The 7952-nt window shown below is 35.8% G+C and overlaps 1 non-coding gene across 1 annotated transcript; it reads left to right on the top strand.

Moving 5' to 3' along the window:
• The first annotated feature begins 1860 nt into the window (after nucleotides 1-1860).
• LOC128286273 (small nucleolar RNA R71) lies at nucleotides 1861-1966 on the top strand. Its single transcript, XR_008276816.1, has one exon. It is a non-coding gene; the product is annotated as a small nucleolar RNA R71 (small nucleolar RNA).
• The last annotated feature ends 5986 nt before the right edge of the window (nucleotides 1967-7952 follow it).

The raw sequence follows: 7952 nt of genomic DNA, 5'->3' as shown, positions 1-7952 counted from the left end.
TACCTCAACTGTACCGAATGGGAAAATGCTAAGTACCGTAAGAGGGATTTCTTCATTCGGTTTGGCAGTGACAATGTGAGGATCTACGGCATCTAATAAAACTTTATCTCCAACCTTAAGTTGATTTGGAAAGGTATTGAGCTTGTTCTGGCGTAGTTTTTGTTTATCGTGTGTTCTTGGTTTATGTGTCCGCCATTCATCTAGCTCCTTGATTTGTAGCCTTCGTTCTTCATGAATAGGTCCTCTACTATTGCTTGAAAATGGCTCATGTACTTCCTTCAAACTCATTTCCTACAAAGTAGGTTGCACCATATTGTCAGTTTTATTAGAATGGTTTAGACAATCACCTTCAATTTTTGATATGTTGCCAGAATTGCGAGCTTGAAGGGTGATTGTTTCGTCTCCCACACGAAGTGTGAGCTCACCTATGCCAACATCAATAATCATTCTAGCAGTTGCTAAAAAGGGCCTTCCGAAAATCAAAGGAGTGTTGCTATCCTCCTCTATGTCCAGAACAACGAAGTCAACGAGAAATATAAATTTATTGATTTTAACTAGCACATTTTCAATAATACACCTAGGAAATCTTATAGTTTTATCTACTAATTGAATGCTCATCCTAGTCTGTTTGGGTTTCGCAAGACCTAGTTGTTTAAACATTTTGTAAGGCATGACATTAATACTAGCCCCTAAATCAACTAATGCATTATTAACATCTAAAATACCAATTAAACAAGGAATCATAAAACTCCTTGGATCTTTTAGTTTGTTGGGTAGCTTATTCTGAAGAATGGCTGAGCAAACCGTGTTCAGCTCCACATGCGACCTTTCATCTAACTTTCGTTTATTTGCTAAAGCTCATTTAAAAATTTGACTACGCTCGGCATCTACGAAAGTGCTTCAATAAATGGTAGGTTAATACGTAGTTTCTTTAAAAGTTTAAGGAATTTACCAAATTGTTCATCTGAGCGGTCTTTCCTTGTCGTATTGGGGTATGGCACACGAGGTTTATATTCTGTACTTACCGCCTTTGGGTTATTTTAGCTGACCTCATTGTTACCTTTGCTTACCACTATTTCTAGCCTTGGTTTTGCAACTAACCCTTCCTCATCTTGAATGGCAATCGCGTTAAGTTGCTCCCTTGTGTTAGATTCAGTGTTGCTTCGTAGGCTACGTTGTGGTCGTTTGGAAATTAACTTATCGAGCTGTTCAATCTGAGTTTCGAGGCCCTGGATTGATGCTTGTTGATTTTTGAGTGCTGTCTCAGTATTTTGAAAATGACTTTTTGACACCGAGATGAATTTGGTTAGCATCTCCTCAAGGTTTGGCTTCTTTTCTTGTTGGTAAGGTGGTTGTTGAAAACTCGAAGGATGTTGTGGCCTTTGATTTCCTTGATCGGCCCACGAGAAATTGGGATGGTTCCTCCAACCTTCATAATAAGTGTTACTATATGGGTCATTTTGGGATCTAGAGTTATTGTTACCCATATATTGGACTTGTTCCTCCTTGATGCTAGGGTTGAAGGGTTGATATTCTGTGCATGCTCCTTCTCCATTCGAATCACACCTCATCACTGGATGTACCTGAGTAAAACCACACAAACCGTCAATCTTTTTATTTAAGAGTTCTACTTGGTTAGATAGCGTAGTAACCGCTTCAAGGTTGAAAACACCGACTACTTTCGTCGACTTTGTTCTCATAACTTGCCACTGATAGTTATTCAGTGACATCTCCTCAATAAATTCATAAGCTGCCTCAGGTGTCTTATTATTGATAGTTTTTCCAGCGGCTGCATCAATCATCTACCGAGTCGAAGGATTCAGGCCATTATGGAACGTTTGAACCCGTAGCCAAAGCGGTAACCCATGGTGAGGGCACCTTCTCAAAAGGTCCTTGTATCTCTCCCATGCATCGTAGAGTGTTTCTAAATCCATATGCACCAAAGAAGAGATATCATTATGTAATTTGGCTGTTTTAGACTGTGGAAAATATTTTAATAAAAATTTTTCAGTCATTTGTTCCCAAGTAGTGATTGACCCTCGTGGTAACGAGTTCAACCACTTTTTAGCCTTATTCCTTAAAGAAAAGGGAAACAACCGAAGGCGAATGGCGTTATCAGAAACGCCATTAATTTTAAAGGTATTGCAAAATACTAGGAAATTTTCCAAGTGAGTGTTGGGATCCTTGTCCTGCAAACCATCAAACTGAACAAACTGTTGTATCATTTGAATTGTGTTAGGTTTCAGTTCAAAATTATTTTCAGCAATAGCAGGTCTAACTATACGTAACTCAGTTCCTATTTAATTAGGTTTAGCATAATCATACATAGTGCGCGGAGCAGGATTTTGATTAACAGCTATTGCAAGAGGTAGCGAATTTTCTTGGTTTTCATCCATCTCATCGGTTGTGGTTTGAATATCGTCCTCTTACTCGTTCTCTGTGTATCTTAAGCTTTGCCTTATTTCTCTTTGGTTTTTGCGAACTGTGCGATCGATCTCACTGTCAAAAAGTAATGATCCTGACGGGGTTCTTCTAGTTATAAACTATAAGAACCTACCAAAAAAAGGGAAAAAGAAGGATTAGTAATAAAAATTAGAATAAAATTTAAATTGAAGTAAAAGTAAATGGCTAAAGTAATAAAAATCGAGTGTTCCAAATATCTTAGTTCCCCGGCAACGGCGCCAAAAACTTGATACGTGATATTCGTGACAGGTTTTGTATATTTATAATGAATCGTTCTTGAAGCTAACTATTATCACGATGAAGGCAAGTGTACCTATCGAACAGTAGTATAGCTTTAGCAAGACCAAATTATCAAACCCAAAGGAACTAAAAGTACTAGTATTAACTTTCTTTTTATTATCTAGCATAAAAAAATAAAAAGGTTTTGTTTATCTAACTAATTAACTAAACTAAGAAATCACAGAAAAGAAATTTGGGGAAAATACTTTTTGGAAAACTCGATCGATTAAGACAATACCTAAGGAAAAATCCACCTAGACTTCACTTTTTATTTGACTCTGAATCGGAAAATTTATTCATTCAACTTGTTCCACAGAGATCCCTAAGTTATATTATTATCTCTCTCGTGACTAAAAACATCTAACCCTAGTTTGAATAATTGAAATCTCTTTCTACTTAACGCCCTTGGGTTGCATTAACTTGATATATGGATCCCCTTATTAGGTTTCACCCTAATCTGGAAAATTCTTGTCACCCTATCTCTAGACGTGCAACCAACCCCGCTTAATTATGACAAATTTACTCTTAGATAGGGTCTATTCCTTCTTTGAATAAGAGCTTAACTTGAATCAATATCCTGGAATATCAAAACAAGAATTAAGAACACATAATTAAGAACAAGTCAAATATTTATCATACAATTCAGATAATAATAACAAGCTCCATCTTAGGTTTCATCCCCCTTAGGTATTTAGGGGTTTTAGTTCATAACTAAAAAGGTAAACATCTCAGAAGAATAATGAATACAAAACAAAAAGAAAAACTCAAAACTCCTGAAGGGAAAAAAACTCAAAACTCTTGAAGGGAAATTGAGCGAAGATCTTCAGTCTTGATGATAAATCTGGCTTCTGAGATGGATTAATCGGCTTTCCTTGAGCAGTTCGCTACTTCTTCGTAGCCCTCTTTTCCTCTTCCTCTAGGGTGTATTTATAGGCTTTAGAATGCCTAAGAACCCTCAAAATTGGCCTTTTCTGAATTGGGCTCAATTTGGGCTCGATAAGGACACGCCCGTGTGTGATTACTTTAGGCCGTGGTCAAGCCTGTTAAATAGGCACGGGCGTGTGGTCCACTAGTGTGAGTCATGCTTCGATTCTACCAAATTGACACTGTGACAGCCCTAAATTGACCCTAGTCGGAAAGTGGTTTCGGGACCGCTAAATCGAGTCACCAAAGTATTTGAATATGATATTTATTGTCTAAAATATGTGAATATGATTGTGTGAAAGTTTTAAGCTTCGATTTAGTCGATTGCATGTGAATTTAGTTAATAGGACTTATGTGTGACACTTTTGAAATGTGATAGGTTAATCTATAAGGATCTATTAATGCATGTTAGAAAATGCTTGTACTTGCATATCAAATTACCCAAAATTTTAGGTAGTGGCCGCCATGCTATGGGGTAAAACATATTATAAACATTTTGTGTTAATATGTTGTGTGAAGAATAATAAAATATGAGGGGAGTGGGAGGAGAAACCAAAGTTGTTTCATCCTTGCTCCCCCATTTTGCCGTAACTTGAGGAAGGAAGAAGAAAGGAAATAAGTGTTCATCTTTTAACATCTTTGGCGAAAATTCTAAGAAGAAAGGGAAGGAAACAACATTCGCCACTCCTTCTAGTCTTGAATAAGGTATGTAATTCATGGTAGCTTTTGAAATTGTTGAATGTATTAAGCTAGTTACTAAGTCCCTTAGTTAGCCCATGTCCAAATTTTGAATCTTGTTGGTAACATGAGTAATCGGTTAAGAGAAAATGTTCAAGAAATGGTTGTTGTTCATGTTATTTGGATGAAAAAAAAATGGTAGTTAGGTGAAGTAGAGTCTAACAAATGAGCACATATGTGCATTAGTTGCTAAATGGAGAAAAATCGGCTAACAAGTTGTGTACTAAGGCCGAATATGATTTTGGATATTATTGGGTAATGTATGTGTTTTGAATTGATGGAGTGGAGAGGATGCTTTAATTGTGTTATGAACAATTATATGTTAAATTAAGGTTTGCTAAGCTAGCTATTAAGGTGAAATGCAAATGTTAGTATTTGATTGCTAGTGTATATATGTGTATTAACCGAGTTTTGAACTTGAATAATGGTTTGAGCACCATGTGTTGTATTGAGATTGTTTGAGTGAATTTATAGATATTTATATGATGAATTCGATTGTTGATATACATGCTTAAATAAAATGTATACAAAGAATGTGTGAGAGAGTGATTTGGTGATAATCTGCTTGGGGACAGCAGCAGTAAGGTGATTTTGGAAAATTGCCATAATTTGTAGGAGTTGAGTTAGAAGCTGAATAAATTATGTCATTAAAGCTTGAAGAGTGTAGTTTCTTACAAAAGAAACTATAAAAACAAAAGAGTTACCAATCTTGAGATATTTGAAGTATTGTCGGGCTGAGTCAAAATGACAACTAGATTCCCTGTTCTGTTTTTATAAAATCAGTATAAATTGTACAAAAATTGACCCTAAGATAAAATTTATATGCCTAGACTCCTTAATGAGTCTAGTTTCAAATGAAATAAACGAGAACATATTTTGAATTCTGTACAATGAGAAATTTGATTCGTAGTGAAGAGTAGTCAGTTTAGTCAAACAGTGAAACAAGGTGAACTTTAAGAAAAATCTGGTATTGTTGGGATAAACTAAAAATTTTGAAAATTTTAACGATAATAGATAAATGAGTCTTCTGTCAAGAAAAATTTACGGCAATTGATTTGGAGTTTTGTAGCTCCAGTTATAAAAACTTTAGTGACTGTTGCTCAGGAAGTTAGCTTATAGGGAAATTGTAAATATATTGTAAACATTAATGAAAATTTGCTAATGAATTATTTATTGATTTTTATAAAGCTTACTATAATCCATATGTATTATATTCTGAAAGTAATACTTGAATAGTCGATTAATGACTAGTTAAAAATTGTTGAACTTAAGCTCAAGAGCATAGGGGGCAATTTCAGATAAGGGAAAAGAGAAAGTAACCGAGTAGGCACCCCGCAACTGTACCAAATATCCGAGGTAAGTCTTCGAGTAATGAAACTTAATTTATGATTTGATTAAGTCATGACATATAAGCATAACAAATAAACGGTGATATAATGATTCTACTTGAATTATATATTTAGGTGATTAGTTTATACCTATGACGGGTAACCGAATGTGCATAGAGATCACGTTATAAAGCCAATCAAAATCATGCTCTTTGTATGTGGCTATTGAGTCGAAATTGGTAAGGCTTGATAAGTGTCTTGTGTTTGAGCTTTAATAATGAAGATGAAATATGGATGTGTCATGATTTATTGATATATGTGCATGATTATTCGAATGATATCCTGCTAAGTCCAAGGCATTTGTGCTAGTGACTATATCCGGCTAAGTCCCAAGGCATTTGTGCTATTGACTATATCCGGCTAAGTCCGAAGGCATTTGTGCTAGTGACTATATCCGGGCTAAGTCCGAAGGCATTTGTGCTATTGACTATATCCGGCTAAGACCAAGGCATTTGTCGAAGTTGCTATATCCGCTAAATCCGAAGGTACTTGGGTTTGGAAATGAGTGATCTTGCTGTAATAATTTCAATTAATACGCTCATAAAATCCAAACGATAAGGTATGTTTCAGATATGCATCGGAAAAGTTAATTCCTTTTAGATAGTATGCGCTATTGATTAACAACTTCCGGCTTTTAGTTAGGTTTGATCCTCGTGTATGAATATACCGGTTGAGGTGTGAAGTAAGTGTGATTTTGGGAATATGCGTATATGCAAGTATTCATTTAGTCATATGAACGCTGTACTTTAGTCGTAAATGATTTCATTACTTGAACTTACTAAGCATTAAAATGCTTACTCATTACTTTGATTCTCTGTTTTATAGATTTTGTTCGTCACTATCGGACTCGGAGTGTCAAATTGAAGTCATCCACACTATCTAAGCCACTTTTGGTACTCTTTTAGTTCAATTTTGAAAATGGCATGTATAGGGCTGACCCTTGTTGTTAATTAAGTACCCTTTGGTAATGTGTATTCAGTATAGCCATGCGAAAATGGCTCGTATATTTCGAAGTATAACATTATGGTCTTGTGATATGGTTATTAAGTGGTGTGGAAATGTTTGGTAACGACTAGCCATTGGAATGGCCAATCATGGTCCTATTGGTGCTACGTACGTCATGGCTAATCGGGATTACCCTTGATAATAATGTGTGTCAATTTGCTATTTGATTCATGGAAAATTATGAAATAGGTAAAATTTACCTTAAAATAGATGCTGACAGCAGCAGTGACGTAAGTTGGAAAAATCACTAAAAATAGTAGGAATGGAATTAAATAGTGAATAAATTATGTAATCGAATCTTGATGAGTCTATTTTCATATGCAAGAAACGTAATGACCATATGAGCCGTATTTTATGAGATGTTTAAGTTTTCGTGAAACAGGGCTAGAGCGATTTCTGGATCCCCTGTCCTAACTTTGGAAATTCACTATAAATTAACCAGAGATAATTAGAAGTCATGCTCTATATTTTCAGATTCCTTTTTGAGTCTAGTTTCAGTAGAAACAAATGGAATAAGTATTGAAGCCCTGTACAGGGAGATATCTAAGTCGTAATACATGAAGGTCAGAGTAGTCGAACCCTGAAATACGGGAGACTTTAACTAATAAACTGTACTAATTGGCTTGACCAAAAATTCTAGAAAACAATTTGTAGATGTACATATGAGTCTATTTTCAGGAAAAATTCACGGAATCGGTTTTCAAGTTTTGGAACTCGAGATATGATTTTTAAAGTAACTGTGATGCAGTTAGCCAGCTTGTCTGGAAATTTTAAAATGAACTGTAAGTAAATGAATTAAGTCCGTTAACACCTCGTGTTCAACTCCGGCAACGACCTCGGGTACGGGGCGTTACAATTAAATTGGTATCACATCTACGGTTTAGACGATTCTAGGACTACCGTAATACGTTCGGGTTTAGCTATACATGCCATTATGTGTTTATTGATAGTGTGGTGATTTCTGATGGTTAAAAAAATGTGTTTACTTATAGTAATGGATCCCGATCCCAACCGAGCGGTAGCTAATGATGTTGAGAGTGTAGCGCCTGCTCCCGCGCAAGGGACAGCGCCGGCGGACTCTCAACCTATTGCTAGTAATTAGAATGATGAAGCTAGACAGGCTTTTTATAGCGTAATGAATGAATGGTTCAATCA

Source organism: Gossypium arboreum, chromosome 12 (genome assembly GCF_025698485.1).
Source record: "Gossypium arboreum isolate Shixiya-1 chromosome 12, ASM2569848v2, whole genome shotgun sequence".
Lineage (NCBI taxonomy): Eukaryota > Viridiplantae > Streptophyta > Magnoliopsida > Malvales > Malvaceae > Gossypium > Gossypium arboreum.
This window is presented reverse-complemented; position numbering and strand designations above follow the sequence as displayed.